Here is a 17,755-nt window from a genome sequence, read left to right as displayed (position 1 = left end):
AATTAGGGAGGAGTGCATAGAAGAGCAAAGCTATTCAGCTCAGGGCAGCAGGAAGCAAGGAGAAGATAAACCCTCCCAGGGAACACCCCCAGTGACTCACCTCCTCCAACCAACCACACCCTACCTACCTACAGTTACCACTCGGTAGAACATTAATCCATGAGCTAGGTTACAACCCTGATAATCCAATCACTTAACTCTGAACATCCCTGGGATGCCACATGAGCTTTACAGGGGCCATCTCATATCCAAACCATAACACCCAGTCACTGAAAATTGTGACAATCATTAATCAGCTTTAAAATGATTACACTACTATACACAAATGCACATTTTGTTATTATGATTGCAATTGTGTTAGAATTTTTATGCACTTGGACAAAAACTAGCAAGAAATAAAAGTGAAATGGATTAGAGGAACTCTGAGTTCAGAAATTATTCGATTTTCCCTATTTTCCAAAACTTTGAACTTACTGATTTTATAATGTCTAATCTGGCACATAATGGCTTCTGGCATTAGTGAGTACCAAGTTCCAGATGACCCCTGGTCCCTTGAAAACTGGACAGTGCTCACAAAATGCTTGATGGTGTGTGCAAATGACAGGACACCACGCAGATAGGGGTCCCCTTTTACTGAGGTGTTTCTCTTCATTAAGTCCCTGAGGATTTTAATTGACATTTGGAACCTTTAAAATTACTATTAAATACAATAAGCAAAACTATCATATGAGATTGTTCCTAATTTTGTCTTTATCACATCTGAAGAGCTCATATTTTATATTAACAAGTAATTTCAACATCTCCACTTGAGTAATAACTTTCCCACCTTCTACCCAGCAAGAGAATCCTTTGCAACAAACCTCTGTAATTCCCTTTTTCTACCCGCCAAGAAATGCCTTAGATGCTTTTTAAATTTTATTTTTAGTGCATTGTAGTTACATATAAGTGGGGTTCATGCTAGTTTTTAGTTTGTTTTGTTTTGTAGTGTTTTAGATAAATATAATGGCTGGAAAAAATACTGGGAGCATCTGCCCTGGGAGTGTTGATCTTAACTCATTCCAATCCATCAGCTTTTGTTTTGCTCATCCTTGCTTCTCTTCTGGAAATACAAACCGCTGATGATGCAATTGCCTCCCTTGGGGTCCAGAATACAAACCGCTGATGATGCAATTGCCTCCCTTGGGGTCCAGCACCACCATCCCCGCCCCCCCCCACTGTTTGCAATACACTTCTGCATGTGGCTGTCCCCCTCAAGGCATTTTCCTCTGGCTGTTAGAGGAAAGAGGAAAGAGGGTTTCTTCTTGCTGGATTTCTGACAGCACTCAGCCCAGAGCCCTGACTTAGGGGACTCTTTGCTGCCCTCTCCTGGTCATAGGGGGCACTTTCTCAGCTATCCCAAGAAAACCTACCAATTCCCAGTATTTCAGACAAAACCTTAAAACATAGGATAATTAAGTAGGATGGTTCCAGAATTCACATGCAAAACCCCTTATTCTATATTAAAAAACCATTGGGAGCCAAATAAAAGTGTCCTGTTTTTCTGGAAATGTGGGGGGGTCTAATTAGCCACAATAAAACTATTACTCATCACAGCAGCAGCTAAGACTAGCATATTTGCAACTTTGGGGATTATTGAAGATGCAATTATTGAAGAACTCAAAACTTCTCTTTGTGTTCAATTTCACCGATGGAATAGAATACCGTAACATTTGCCTTCACATGACAATTTGGAACTTTTGAGAGGCGAAACAAATTGCCAAAGCCCACATTGCTGCTCTCAAATAAACCTCTTGGCAAACCAAGTTTAGCCATTCCTACAGGTCAGAGAAAAGATCCTAATAAGTGATGATACTTTGTCTGATATCTCAGAAGTTAAAGGGCAATGCCTACAACAAATGATGAGAACATCAAAGTGGAAGTCCTTGCTAGGGGTATCCCTTGCTAGTGCCGTGTATAGAACAAAAGTGCCTGGGCTGCACCCCACACAGATCCATTCAGCTGGTCATCGCTGCTCCAATTCCAACTTGCAATGTTTGCAGATGTAAGGGGGTGCAGAGCATCCTCGCTCACGTGGACTTCAGATCCTCTGTCAACGCAGGCTTTGTCTTGCCCAGTCGTCCCAGTGTGGTTCATGAGAGGTGGTGAGGACAAGATAGGAATCAAAGGCACCAATACCGTTAGCTTGAGGGCAGGGATCTTCCTGCTGCATCTGCCCTTCCTCACAGATTCTGGATGTGCTCAGGGATCCCCTCCCTCCTGCCCACTGCACACCTCTGAGCAGCCTGGCTCTCCCGTACCACACCCAGTTCCAAGAGTGGGTCTGACTGGTTTTGCTAATTCTAGTCAATAAGACAGAAAGTGACCCTCTGGATGGTTTCTGGGAGGTTTTTCTTCTCAATTCTCTTCTTCTTTGGAAGCTATTTAACATGCATGAAATCCAAGGTCTCTTGGCCCCTTCCTCTTGCCAGCATGAAGACAAGGCCATCGCTGCGTGTGGCTGAGCAGAGAGCTGGAAATAACCTAGGAATTGGATTCACCCTGAATTAGTGAGCTCTGAGTCCAACTCCACTGCAGGACACTTGGCACAGGCTGGTCTGGTGAGGGTTCTTTTTGCTGGTGGATCCTTCCCAGGTTGTGATGTCCTGGGCTCTACACGATGAGCATGTTTCACAATCAAGACGTAACAGAACCCCTTTAGTAAAAGTCCCAAGTTGTTCTTTGCTTTCTAGTTTCCTGATAGCCTGCATTTTCCCACCCCAGCATCCTCAGGTTGAGAATGGAAACTGAAATCTGTCCCCCTGCAGGGGCCCTGGGTGGGCACCAATGAAATCAGATTTCATCTACAAATTTATATTTCCTGAATTTTATTCCTAAAAATTGTAACATTCCAGTAAGATGAACAGAGGTAAGGTTAGCTACCTTCCCAGTTTGGGTGCCAAACTGTCTTTAAATTCATTTTACTTTTTATATCATTTACTTATTTATTTACTTACCTCACCCCCAGCAAGTGGGGAGAGAGAGAGAGAGAGGAAGGGACCAAGGTCCCACAGTACGTTCAAGGGCACACCTCCAATGACCTCAGGACCTCCCCCGAGACCCCACTGCTGCCCCCAGCCAGTGCGAGCAATTGAACCAAAGTCACTCGTGTGAATCTGAATCTGGGGTGACATGAAAAGACCACACAGACACAGAATACTTTTTATAAGCTTCAGGACGGCTTCCCCAGCTCCCGGCCTCAGGCTCCCACAAGTGGGGCAAGAGAAAGTCACCACAGGCTGATGAGAGAGAGGGAGTGCATGTTCTGGAGTTGGCTTTTATTGGGGGATGCTGTTTCGGATGTAGGCAGAAGGCTGAATCCAGTTCAGCAGCACCCAGCAGGACCTGTGGTAACAGAGAGAGCAAGGCCATGCTGTGAATGAGCATAGTCCCTCGCGAACAGGCTGCCACTGGGGATCACAAGAGGACAGTGCCAAAGCCAGGGTGGGGAGCTGAGTCCCAGTGCCACAGGTGGGGACCCACAGCATGGAGTAGAGGAGCCCAACCCACAAGGCTGTTTTGCTCCATGCTTTAAAGTGCCCACTTACCTATAAAGCGAGAACAGCCCTCAGACATCTCAAGGCACTGGTCACTAAGAAGCCCAGAGCTGGGGCTGGGGGAGTAGTTCAGTGTTAGGCAGGGTCAGACGAATAGCCAGATGGCCTGCATTTGGTGTGACTTGGCTGTGTGGCAAATGGACATGAGAGATTCCACTGGAAACTATGTAGCACTCTCCTGAAACCAGGTTCCTCCCTTCAGTTGTGGGGTTGGTAATCCAGAGAAGGCCTGCATTCTGTGCAGAGGGGCCTGAGGGTGTGGCTCAGTGGAAGAGCATGTGATGAGCACATGTGGGGCCTTGGATTCTACCCCAAAATCGAGAAAGTGGGAGGAAACAAGGAAGGAAGGAAGAAACAGAGGGGTGAAGGAGGGAGGAAAGGAGCGAGGAAAGGAGGAAGGAACATCTTCTTACCTGTGGCATGTGGGTCACCCTTTTCTGCATCCCTAAATTGGTGCTCTACCACCACCTGACTACTTGAGCTATCTTTTATTCTAGTGGTGAAGAATGTGGATCTTGATCCAGTTATTAGAGATCAGTCAGATTTAAATGAGCAGGGGTAGCACCCCCACCTCCCCGGGTCTGGGGAACCAGGCCTTTCTTCTTACAAGAGGAGTAGCTCACAATGAAAATGGCCAACGGATTCACTCCACAGAGCTTTGAGTCCCGACTGTAGGCTTCAGTGACTTGGAGACCTGAGATCAGATTCTAACTATCCTTGTTTAAACAAGAGAGCAGTGGCTGTCAAGATGCTGGTCTTGGAAGACAGGAAAAGTTGAGTTTGCCAATCTCAACCCTGTTAGGTAGCACACCTGATGAGCAGACCCTGGGAGGACAAGACAGGTTGTGATGAACTTACCCCCAAAGACATAGAATCCATGGAAGCATTTCCTACCATGCAGCAGATGAACGATGGGCATCAGCTACACAAGCAGATGGTACAGATTCAGATGCCAGGGTATCCTCCAAGCTGCTGGAGAACCTCTGAAGGAAGGAGCTTCAGAATCTGATGGTCATTAGTTCCCAATCTAATCTGCCAAAGTTGGCTAACTTCATCCTGAGTACTGGCCAGAGACCAAAGACCCACATCCTTACCTACACAGGGAGGGTGTTACAATCCCCATTTCATTTCATAGGTGTGGAAGCTGAAACTCATGTAATTAAGTCATGTGCCCAAGGCCACGTGGCTAGGAAGTGGCAATTCTAGGATTCTTTAAGTCTAATGCTAAAGTTGTTTGTGAAAAAAATCAAATAATTTCTAATAAATAAAAATTAAGAGGGGATGGATTGGGAATCTAAATTTGGGACCTTCTTCTTCTCCTTCATTTTTTTTTTCAATTTGTGTTATTCTGAGCAATCAGTTTTAAATGGAAAGTTGTGTGTCTCTAAGAAGCCACTGTGGCAATCTGCAGGTATGAATAGTTTCTTATTCAAGCAGATAGAAGTTAAAATGGCATGACCTTTGCCATTTGAGTTTATGGCTCTTTTGTGGAGCAAAAAGACCTACATCACACACACACACACACACAAAAATGTAGCATCTTGACATGAATTTCTATTTTCAGAAAATAGTACTCACTGAGGAGGTTATTTTCAGATCAAATAAGGAAGGAACAATGTTTAGAAAATGTCTCCTTGTATTAAAATTTGGTCTTGCAGGCCAGGGTGTAGAGGGGTGGTGGAATGTGTGCTCGGCATGCAGGAGGGTCCGGTCAAATTCCCAAAGCCTGTGTTTTTTAAAACAAACTTGGGGAATCGCTTCCTAAAGTTTTTCTCATAGATCATGTTAGCTGTCCATCACTGTAACAAAATGGGAGATTATTGACTTATAAAGAGAAAAGGCGTGTGTGGGTTCACAGTTTTAGAGATTCCAGTCCATGCTCAGTTGGCCTCACTGCTTTGAGCCCAAGCAGAGGACAACGTGGCAGAGTGAAAGCACTTACCTCACCCCCAGCAAGTGGGGAGAGAGAGAGAGAGGAAGGGACCAAGGTCCCACAGTAGTTCAAGGGCACACCTCCAATGACCTCAGGACCTCCCCCGAGACCCCACTGCTGCCCCCAGCCAGTGGGAGCAACTGAACCAAAGTCACTCATGTGAATCTGAATCTGGGGTGACATGAAAAGACCACACAGCCACGGAATACCTTTTTATAAGCTTCAGGACGGCTTCCCCAGCTCCCGGCCTCAGGCTCCCACAAGTGGGGCAAGAGAAAGTCACCACAGGCTGATGAGAGAGAAGGAGTGCATGTTCTGGAGTTGGCTTTTATTGGGGGATGCTGTTTCTTAGAACATTCTATCCGAAAAAGGGCAAGGGGTAGGATTACAAAGGGACAGGTGAGTGTAACTTAACCCCAGTGGGTGATGCCTTCTCCTAGAGCCACGCCTCATGATCCCAGCGGAGGTAAAGCCCAGGTTATTGTGGAGCGCGATAATTGTTCGGTATCTCTTACTCGGGACTTAAGGATGTGTATTTCCAGAGTGGCTCCGGTCATATTCCGCCTTCTTTCTTTGAAAAAAGTAGGTGATGAGTCACTATCTGGAGATCCCTAATTCTTGTTCTGAAGGCACGACATCCTAGGTTACAAGAGAGGATTAAAAGCAAAGAGAACAGTCCAATAATATACCATGCAGAATGTTTTAGTGTGTTTCCAGAATTAAAATCACTTAACTCTCGAAGTATTTGATCAGCTAAAGAGGTAGGGTCCTCAAAATCAATCTTACTTTTTTGACTATCTTGAATATGATGATGTGACTCCAAAAGATCCAAGCTGTTATTATTGTTCTGCCAAATACCTAATACCTAAAGGTTTTTAACCTTTTAACCTGTATTTGGCATCAGTAACACACACATATTTATAATCAGCATGACATTTGAGCCTTTCCTTGAACCTTAAAGCTGAAAGCCTATTACCAATATTTATGACAGTAGCTTCTAAGGCATTCAGCTTAGTTTAATCCTTTCATCAGTATTTATCTAATTACAAAGAGCTTTTGAAGTGTTCTGAGCCAAATTATTAAGAAAATCTGCATGCTGAATATCTTGAGATATGGCCACCAAAGCTGTGACCATGGAAGCAATAAATGAAACTAAGGCAGCCACTTCAAGTATTACAGTTTAAGAGCTCGTTTAGGTCTAGTCAGCTGGGCATGTATTTGTTATAAGATTTGAAAACCAGCATCAGCATATCATGGCTCTGAGATATTTGCTGGCAATAAGGCAAAAGAGGTCTGATGAAGTATCAGTATTCCTTTCCCTCTATTATATCTGGTGATACAATTAGTTAAATTACATTTATTACAGGCTACAAGATATTTATCATCTTTTCCTTTGACTTTCACATCTCCAGTGATTAAAACATAAGGAGATTGAACATAGGCTCCCAGGCCATAACAAGTACCTTCCTTACAATTTCTGCCTACAAAGTCAGGTAAAGCCTTGTCAGTAAAATGTAAAAATTCTGAGGCTATAATCAAACACCAAACATCTTTCTGGATGCCACCTTTGTTGAAGGTCAAGATGTTACTAACAAATCCTCCAGGGTCATGGCAGCACCCTTGCATAATTGGTTTTTGTCAATCCTAGGAGACCAGTCTAAAATATACCCACTATTTCTAGACATCTTATGCTGTACTGGCAAGGTATTTATACAATCCATCCATTTAGGGACTGCATCGATTTCTATTGTAGAATGATTAAGGCAATAATACATTGGTAAATATTTTATGTAAACAACTGGCCTGTATAGGAAAAATCTATTTCAATAATCTTTCTAATTTGACAATTGTCCAAATATTTAAATATAGTCTTAATCTCCAAGGACCAGCATGATTGGTTTAGGTTTCTATATGGTATCTTTTTCTAAAAAGATACTTTTAGACAGTTAACATGTGTCATGGGATTAACATAGGTAGCTGACCATTATAGTTAGTATAATTAATCTAGTTACACAGGTGGACTTTCCAGTCCACACTGTAAAGTACATTAAAAGTGGACCTGAGAGATGATGGGTTCATAGAAGTCTCTTCATAATTTTAACTTACCTGAAAAGCTCGTGAAGCTGCATGGTTATAAACTCTATAGCTGAGAAATGTACCTTCCTATGTCAGGGTTTTCAACCTTTCCACGATGACTGGTTTAAATTCTATCTTTTGAAATTTGATTTAACTTACTAAATCATGCTCAGCAGCAGTAACACTCTCAGTATTACAATGAAGAAAAACATTTTAAATATTTTGTAAGATCTTGTGTGTGCATATGGGGTCCCTCCACCACACTCTTCCATCATGACGTTCAGCCTCACCTCAAGCTCCAGAAAGGATGGCGTAAGTCATAATATCATTAGTTTTAAGTTATAGAAAATAGTACAAGTATTTAAATAGTAAGAAAACATTTACTATGTTTAGTTGGTTATGAATTTTGACAAAAGTCATCTATCTACTTGCTGTGTTAAGTCCAACATTAATGAGTTGAAGAGGGACTATGGTGAATAGAAAATGAATTCTTACTAGTGTGTGATTTAATTTTTGACTTTAATAGAGTTACTAACAATGAGGAATATAATAAAAATTTATATTTTGAAATTAGCTCTTGGTGAACTTTAAATGATTCCGAGCAGAGCTAAAGCCCAATTCATTGTAGGGCGCAATAATTGTTCAGTATCTCTTGCTCAGGACTTAAGGGCATGTATTTCCAGAGAGGATCCCAACACCTCCAATAGCAGCCTGTGAGGACCAAGCCTTTACCAGTGGAAAGACACTTTAACACCCAAACCATGGCACAGACATTTCATGTAACGTCACAGGTGTCTGTGAGTTAAGCCACTATGTCAATCTCTGTCCTTGTGCATGAATGCCATGGTAGGACTCCTCACCGGGCTCCTCCTGCTGCCCAGCTCAGGGCTGGGTTTCATGAGCCACCAGAAGGTGTGACCCATTCTGGCCTCAGGCACTGTATGATTTAGATGTGGAGTGTCCCCCCAAAGCTCACATGTGAGACAAGGCAAGAAGAGTTGGAGGTGAAATGATTGGATTATGGGAGCGTTAACCTAATCAGTGAATTAGTCCCCTAATAGGGATTAACTGGGCAGTCTGTGGCTGGAGGAGGTGGGTCATTTTGTGCGTGGTGGGGGAAGGCCCTCTCTTTCTGTTTCCTGGTATCACATCTGGAGCCCTTCCCTCCACCACACTCTTCCATCATGATGTTCAGCCTCACCTCAAGCTCCAAGGAATGGAGCCTGCTGTATATGGACTGAAACCTCTGAAACCGTGAGCCCCCAAATAAACTCTTCCTCCTCTAATTGTACTTGTCAGGTCTTTTAGTCACAGCAGTGAAAAAGCAACTAACACAGGGAGTTTATAGCCCAGGGAAGCAAAAAGCAATAAGCCCAGAAGGATAATTAAGTAACCCAAGTGTAATAAAGGAGCAGTTCCCAAGCTGTGGGAGTTGGGGAGGGAAATGGGCACAGGCCTCATGTTCTGCTCGAACTCCCAATGAAAGCAGAGTTCTGTGCCGAAGTATGCACTGAAGAGCCAGGGAGGAGGGGGACCGCTGAACAGGAGGCGGCCAGAACCTGCAACCACAGGAGCCATCACCACCCAGGCCTGCAGGGCCAGAGGAGCCCAAGTGTGGCCTCAGCTTGGGGGAGCCACGTGCTAGAGACACAGAGGGTAGTGTGCCAGGACCCCAGTGGGTCAGAACAAAGGCTAGACCAGGGCAGGGAGGGAGTCCCAGAATCACCAAGGCCAGCGCCTCTCTCCTGTCTTCCCCCACCTGCTGGTGCCTCCCAGCTGGAAAGGTCACCAGGTGAAGCCTCTTTACTAACAGAGCTGGGCAGAACAGGGGAAGACAGGCCAGGGCTGACTAGCACAGCTGGCCAAGACAATGACTGTGCAAGACCCCACCACCGCAGAACCTGCCCAGAGAGGAAGTTTGAAGACTGCATAGGAATTAATTAGATTTAGGAAAAAAAAAAAAAAGAAAAGAAAATCTCAGGCAAAGTAAGCAGCATGGAAAGAGGCTCCTGTCCGAGGCCCAGGCTTAAAAGGAGCAATGTTTAAATGACATGACTAGGAATACACTGGATGGAATAAAACATGATATGGAAATACTCAAGTTCAATGTACCTAAGTCTTTCTACTTTTTAGATATGGCCACTAGAAAATCTTACATGATGTGTGTGGCTCACATTCTATTTCCCTGGGCATCTCCAGGCTAGCAGAAGACCAGTGCACCCTGATAACAGAATGGCAGAGCGCGCAAACCTGGAGGACGCCAGAACAGGGAAGCAGAAGCAAGACCTGTCAGCTGCCCTCGGAGGGCCCTGAGACAGAGCCTGGAAAGGGAGGCTGAGACAGGTGCCTGGCTGAAGGAAGCAGTTGAAATCAAGTCTCAGGCTCTGTATAATGGGACCCTGCAAGAAATGCATGGAAGCAGAGGCCCAGGCCAGCACATCGAGGGTCCCTGCATCTGCTGCACATGGAGGAGATGGGAGAGAGAATGGAGGAGAATGAGGACAGGGTGGCCTCTCAGAGGCCAAGGGAGGAGGACAAACACAGCCCCACAGAAAAGGGAAGCAAGTCACAACAAAGAAGTCACCGGTGGCCTTGGCTGCAGATTCTGCAGCCCCACCCAAGCTGAGAAGTGGATGTGGTGCTCAGACCCTCAGCTGGAGTCCACACCCACCCTTGCTCTCTCTTGATTAACAGAACTCCAGAGTTGGTCATGCAGCAGGACTCTTCCCAAACCGTCAGTGCTACCCAGGAAATTCAGCCTGAGGGAGCAGCCCTAGGTGATGCTCTACCAACCCCTTTTCTTTTCCCTGAGAGTTGGATGAACCATGCCACCCTTAGATGCAGTAATCCCCGATCTCATTGGTGGCCAAAGAATTCTGTTTGGCTGTCTGCTTACCCCTTGCTGCTCCTGTCCAGTTCCTGGGCTCTTTGGTGAGACCAATTTTGGGCTCCTGTTCAGCCCACTCTTCCCATGGCTTTATTTACCAGACTGACCCTGAGCAGTCAGCCTCGCCCACAGTGCAGTGCACAGGAGGCTGTGTGTTCTGTGGTGGGAGGACAATGGGCCATCCTTCCTGGCCCTTAGAAATAATCATTGCAAAAAAACTCTCCTATCTGAAGCTCAGGTGAATCTGCCTGTCTCTGCATTAAAGATCCATTTTCAGAGCTCCAAGGAATAAAGCTTCAACATGCACAGTCTCCACTGGTTAACTGAACTGCACCCAAGTAAATGGCTTGAGTATCTCCTGCCTCTGAAGACTCAAGGAGCTGCATGTTGAAGGAGTATTCCCCGGAGGCTAAGGAGACAGATCCATGCATATGTACTATTTATTTTCCATTGGTCTAGGCACATAAAATATTTCTCTCTCCTATGGTAGTAGGGAAAACATCCCAAAAGTCCTGAAAAAGGCTTGCATTGCTGCAGCTTCTCTACTCAAACATTTCAAACATCTATTGACTCAAAACAGTCATGGACTATATTATATTGAAGAAGGTTCCATAGAATTGGTAGAAAGTTTGACTTAGAAAAACATTCCTCTCCTGAAACTATTTCCAGCCTAAACCATCTCTGTTATTTGTTCTGGCCTGTGCTGTAGTTAAGTTCTGTGACCAGGGACTACCTGCTGAGCAGTTCACACCAGATCATAATCACAGCCCTGGGCCACTGTGTCCTCAGGACATACAGTCAGCCAAGGAGGCAAAACCAACTACAAAAACAAAACCTGTACTGTGCAGTCCAGGGAATAAACCTAGGACTCACTGTGCTGCAGAAGGGTTGGTGGCCCAGCCAGGCCAGAGCAGCAGAATTCCCTGTGGCCTATGGCCAGCTTCCCTGGGGCTGGATCCCAGGGACACAGCCTGCTTCTCTCCTGGGCTCCACACAACCCACAGCACTGCACAGGGGGTTGGAACTGCTCTAGCTCCTCTGCTAGGTGTGGTCTCAGTTCCCAACTCTGTGTGTGCTCCCAGTTCTCAACTCTCAAAGACTCCTAGCCCCAGCCTGGAGGTGCTCCAGCCCCAGCCCTAGAGGTACTCCATCCCCCAGAGCTGGAGATACTCCTTCCTCAGCCCTGGAGGTGCTCCATCACCCAGTCCTGGAGATACTCCTACCCGCAGCCCTGGAGGTGCTCCAGCCCTAACCCTGGAGGTGCTGAGCCACTGCCACTCTGATCACTTCCTCCATCTCCTAGTCCCCAAACAGGTGTGCTCCTGCCATATCCAGATAGGTAGGTCTGGGCTTGAGTCCCAACAATGGAAATGATTAGAGATAAGATTTTAATCAATGACTTAACCTTCCTTGTCCTAGATTTCACCTGTTAAAAAGAGAACAATATATCACTTTAAAAATTCCTGTAAACAAATGACCATTGCATGTGAGAAGAGGTTTCCCTAATCATGATGGATAATGATCAGGAAATGCAAATCAAACCCACAAAGGGATAGGGCCTCACACCCACAAGATAGCTCTGCAAACACAAAACAACAGAAAACTGTAAGTGTTGGCAAGATGCAGATAAAACACACTGTTGGTAGGGATGTGAGATGGTTCAGCTGCTATGAGAAATAACACAGCAGTTCCCGATTCAATTAAAAACTGTCATATGATTCAGCAATTCCACTTGTGGGTATGTCCCCAAAAGAACAAAACACAGAGAACTGAACAGATATTTGTCCACCCATGCTCATGGCGTGGACAAATATTCAGTTATTCACAATAAGGCTAAATGGACATTTGGAAACAACCCAAAAATTCATCAAGGCATGAAGCCATACACAAAAGGCAGTATATACATACATTGAAATATCATTCTGTCTTACAAGGGAACAAAATCCAGACACTTGCTACGAGGATGAACATCACATACTCAGTGAAATAAGCCAATTACAATACGATCCCATTATTTGAGGTACAGAGAGTAGCCCAAGGCATGGAGACAGAGTAAACTGGTGTCACCAGCGGCAGAGAGAGCAGAGGGAAGAGTTCATTGTATCATCGTGTTTCAGTTTTGCAAGATGAAGAGTCACAGGGATGGATGGTGGTGCCGCCTGCACCACATCATGAGTGTATTTAGCACAATTGAACCATACATTTAAAATTGGATAAGAAGATAGAGTTTTGTCATGTGTATCTCACCACAATTTAAAAAAATTAAAACTAAAAAGGAAGCTGTTATATACCTAAAATGAAACTAAATCTTGAATATGCTTCTTACAGTGTCTGGCTCATAGTAGCTGCTCAATAAATGTTAGTGTCCCTCTAAATCCCCTCTCCTGGCCCTGAGGGTTCCTGCCTTTCCCAAAATAAAGGGTATTGGGAAATACGTTGTGTTTCATTAGTTAAAAGCATCAGCCAGCACAGAAATAGGAATTATCACTGATGTTCCAAAGAGACATTGCTGACAGAATGAAAGCCAGTACAGCAAAATATAGTTGGGAAAGAAGGAAAAGGAAGAAGGATCTGTAGGTTGGTGGCTGTCCAAGTCCCTGGGCCCAGGAGTGGGGCTTTGGCTTCCAGAAGCAACAAGAGGCCCAGTCTTGGAGCCTATGAAGGAGTCAAGTGGGTTAAAGAACCAGCATCAAAGAAGGAAGGAGCCTCAGAGGCTGACTCTGACCCCAGACAGCCTCCGCATGGCTTGAGCAACAGCTCAGCCTTGTGGGGGAACAGTCTTCCTTTCCCATGCCACTGAGAAGCCGGGAGAACTCTGCCAATGGCCATGCAGTAAAGGGGCAGCTGAGGACACACAGGGCTTTCTTCTTCTGTGGCTTCAAGTAAAATCAGCCCTTGATTTGAGCCAAGTTGCTCTGAATCAGTTGCTGTTGCCAATCTGGTGAACATGCTAGAGTCTTGTGCAATCTGAGGGCTTTCTGACCCAAGAGAACCCCTAACTCATGTGGCCCCAAACTGCTTACGGCAGGTGGCTCCACTCACAGAGAGCACCTCTCCAGCTCTCCGGTTACCCATGTTGCCAACTGGGTGCTATTAATTATTGCACAAAGTGAGTGACCCTGTGCTTGGTTTTAATCCTTCAAAGAGTCTGAGACAAGTTGCTGTCTAAGTGGGTTGATAAGTTAGCTACTCAAACAAGACAGGACATGAGGAAAGCTCAGGGGAACCAAGTGACCTTTGTCAAGAAGACCTTACCAGTACAAGTGAGGTGATGATCCAGAGAAACACAGAAGAATACGGAGAGAAGGTAACAAAGGCCCAGAGGAAAGGGGACGTGAGACTGGTTGCATCTCCAGCATGGAGGTCACCAGGGGAAAGCCCCAGATGCAACAGTATTTCTTGGACAGGGCTTCCACTTATTGCAGAGATAGGCTTCATTCTGGGGTGTGTCTTAGTCTGTTTTGTGTTGCTAAACAGCATACCTGAGACTGCATGACTTATGAAGAACAGAAACGCACTTCCTCAGAGTTGTGGGGACTGAGAAGGAAATCTAAGTCCCAGGACCTGGTATGGGCCTCTGGCTGTGTCCTCACACAGAGGAAGGCAGGATGGCAAGGGACAATGAATTCAACTTGGCAAGCTCTTTGTGGTGGCGCTAATCTACAAGGGCTCCACCCTCGCCACCTAAACACCTCCCCACAGGCCCCGCCTCCTAACATCATTGCACTGAGGATTGAGGGATGCGTTCAGGTCATAGCTGAATATTGAACCCCCCTGCATGTGGAGTGAAGAAACTGGCATAGTCAACAGGTCTTAGAAACAGGCTTTCAGACAGGTCTCCTCTGTGTTCCCAGAACATTCAGATGGGCTGCATTGTGATTGTTCCCTTTCCACAGTACAGAGTCATCAAGTGTTATGAGAAACACACTTTTCCCATATCAAACATGTTTCTAGTGAGGCAGAGCAAGGACCCTGGAGAACCTGCTCTTCCACCAGCAGTAAGAAGGACGGATGGGCTGGGGATGTGGCTCAAGCGGTAATGTGCTCGCCTGGCATGCACGGGATGCTGGGTTCTATCCTCAGTACCACATAAAAATAAAATAAAAAGATGTTGTATCCACCGAAAACTGAAAAATTAATATGAAAAAAAAAAAGAAGGACAGCTGACCCCGCCAAAGTCAGGTTCTTCAGAACTCTGGAAGTTAGCCACAGGCTTCCCAGAGCCTGGGGAAGGCTCATCCAAGAAAAAAACGGCACGAGCCCAAGAAGGACAGCTTTGTGGACTCCCACTCCCATCCCCCTTCTTAGCCCCACAGATACCGACCTTGAAGCTGGAGAATCTGGAGGCCAAATGACAGCTGTAGAAAACCAGTAGCCAGGCCACCACTGGAGGAGGGAGGCAGACTGGGGTTGGCGCCCCCAGATCTCCAGCCCCAAGGAGTCACCATCTGACCTGTCTGGCAGCTCTAAAAAGCTCTGTCCTTGCAGTTTGCCTCTCCTCGGTTGGACTCACAACTCACTCAGTGCAGACTCCCCTCTCCCCGGGGTGCATACTGACCAGTGCTGAACACCAAAGCTGCCTCACCGAGAAATGCCTGGGAGGCAAAAAATAAAATAAAAAAACAAAAATCCCCCAAACTTAAAAGGATGTCAAAGAAACAGAAAGGGGGTGGGGGGCAGGCAGGGAGAGTCAATAAAAACTGTTCCTGAAGAAGCCCTGACTTTGAATTTATTAGACAAAAATATGAAATCAGCTAGTTTAAGTACACTGAAAAAATAAAGAAAAAAGAAATAAAGATATAAAAATACAGAACGAATCTCACCTAAAAAAGAATACAAATGTCTTAGTTTCCAGCTGCTGCTATAACATTATCACAAGTTCAGTGGCTTAAATACAGACCTCTATTTGTGTACCCATAAAATATAGGTGCAAGAATATGATTTTTATAGCTATAGACACCAGAAGTCCATCATGGGGAGCAGGGCTGGGTGCTTCCTGGAGGTACCAGGGAATCCTCTTTCTTCCAGCTTCTGAAGGGAAGAATCTCTCTTCCTCTCCTCTCCCCGTCCCCATTTTCCTCACCTCCTGTCACCACACTTCCTCCCTCCACATAAGGACCCTCCGTTACAATGTGTCCACCAGGATGATCCCGGATGACCTTCCCATCTCAAGATCCTTAAGCTCCATCTACAAAGTAATTTATAGGTAACTTCTTCATAAATTCCAGAGGTTAAGGTGTGAGCATATTTAGGGGCCCTTATTCTGCCTACCACAATCAGTAAAGAAATAGAAATTGATAAAAGAGAACCAAATATAAATTCTGGATTTAAAAGCAAAATAACTGCAATGACAAATTCACCAGCGGGGATCAAAAGCAGATTTACGCTAGTTTAAAAGAGCATCTGAAAACTCTGAAATGTGAATTGAGACAATCTAGTCTGAGGAACAGGAAAATAGCAAAAGAAGGCCAGTAAACAGAGCCTCCGAGGTTCCTGGGGCCCATCTAATGTACCAATATGTGCCCATAGGACAGAAAGAGAGGGGAAGAAAGGGGTCAGCAAGAATATTCAAAAAATAATGGCTGAACAGTCCACAAATTTGATGAAAAATATTAATTTTCTTATTGAAGAAGCTCAACAAATTCCAAGTTCAGATAAACTTAAAGAAATAAAAATTTAATAAGAATTACAAACAGCTATAGGAACAATCAATAGAGTGAGATGCAACTTATGGAGCGGGAGAGAATGTTTGCACACCACCCGTCTGATAAGGGCTAGAGAGCCAGAGCATTTAAAGAAACACAACCACAACAAAACAAATAACTTGTTGAAAGCAATGGGCTAAAGCCTTGAATAGACAGTTTCTCAGAGAAGACATGAACGGCCAACAAGCATGGAAAGAGCTGGTCCACAGGGTTAATCATCAGGAAGTGCAAATCAAAACCACGATGAGATACCATCTCACAGCTGTTAGGAGGGCCAAAGAAAACAAAGCGGAAACAGAAAATAGCAGGTGTTAGGGAGGGTGTGGGGAATCAAAACTCAGTGTATTGCTGGTGGGAATATAAAATGGCACAGCCACTAGGAAAGATGCCTCAACAAATTAAAAATAGAATTACAATATAATCTAGCAAGCCCACCATCATTGCATAGATCCAACAGATCTGAAAATAGAACCCTGAGGAGACGTTGCACCCCAGGTCCACCTGCAGTGTCATGCATGACAGCCAGGTCAGGGGACAAGCCACTGTCCACCAGGGATAAATGGATAAAGAAAACGTGCTATGCACACATTAGTAATCTCCTTTAGGCTTTTGAAAGAAGGAAATCCTGTTCTATGTCCTTGAGGAAATTATGCTAAGTGAAATAAGTCAGCCACTAAGACAAGAGCCGCAGGGTGCCACTTACACAAGGATTCTGAACTCTCAGAGCAGAATGGTGGTTGCTGAGGACTGGGGAGAGAGGGGAGCTGCTATTCATGGGTAAAAGTTTTGTTTTGCAAGATGAAAAAAAGTTCCAGAGATCTGTTTCACAATAATATGAATACACACTGTTATACTATAGGCTTAAAATAATGAAGAAGATAAATTTGATGGCACATGTTTTTTACAACATTAAAAATAAATAATGAGCCAGGCACGGTGGCACACGCCTGTAATCTCAGCAGCTTGGGAGGCTGAGGCAGGAGGATCGTGAGCTCAAAGCCAGCCTCAGCAATTTAGCAAGGGCCTAAGCAACTCAGTGAGACCCTGTCTCAAAATTTTTTTAAAAAGGTCTGGGGAGGTGGCTCAGAGATTAAGTGCTTCTGGGTTCAAACTCCCATATCAATAAATTAAAAAAGAAAGGAAGGAATGAACTTCTGATACTTCCTACAGTGTTGATGAATCTTGAAATCATTAGGTTAAGTGAAAGAAGCCAGACTAAAAACAAACAAAGCTGGCAGTTGGCGCACACCTGTAATCCTATCTACTTGGGAGGCTGAGGCAAGAGCATTGCCAAGTTCAAGACCAGCCTGGGCATCTTAACATGCCTGTGTCTGAAAATAAGAAAGGGGTTAAGAAAGGGGCTGGTAGATACCTCAGGGGTTGAGCACTGGCCCAGCCTCCTCAAGGCCCTGGTTCAACTCCCTGCACACACAAAAAGATTGCAGATGGCTGCATTTATATCACTGTCTAGACAAAAATGCATGGGTGGCTATACAAGCTGGCGGATGGATGGCCAATAAGAATGGGTTTTCTTCTGGGAGTCCTGAGGCTGTTCCATAAC

The 17,755-nt window shown here is 45.0% G+C and overlaps 1 long non-coding RNA gene across 2 annotated transcripts; it reads right to left on the bottom strand.

The window, feature by feature from the left end:
- Window positions 1-3,193: 3,193 nt before the first annotated feature.
- LOC144369982 (uncharacterized) lies at window positions 3,194-17,363 on the bottom strand. 2 transcript variants are annotated; one of them, XR_013429866.1, is made up of 3 exons: window positions 6,042-17,340; window positions 3,585-5,815; window positions 3,194-3,381 (listed from the first exon to the last, which is right to left on the bottom strand). It is a non-coding gene; the product is annotated as an uncharacterized LOC144369982 (long non-coding RNA). The 2 variants fall into 2 exon arrangements; XR_013429865.1 differs by having other exon boundaries at window positions 3,194-5,815; window positions 6,042-17,363.
- Window positions 17,364-17,755: the final 392 nt, after the last annotated feature.

The sequence above is a fragment of the Ictidomys tridecemlineatus genome, chromosome 13, assembly GCF_052094955.1.
Source record: "Ictidomys tridecemlineatus isolate mIctTri1 chromosome 13, mIctTri1.hap1, whole genome shotgun sequence".
Lineage (NCBI taxonomy): Eukaryota > Metazoa > Chordata > Mammalia > Rodentia > Sciuridae > Ictidomys > Ictidomys tridecemlineatus.
Note: the sequence above shows the minus strand (reverse complement) of the source record. Positions and strands in the feature narration are given on the sequence as shown.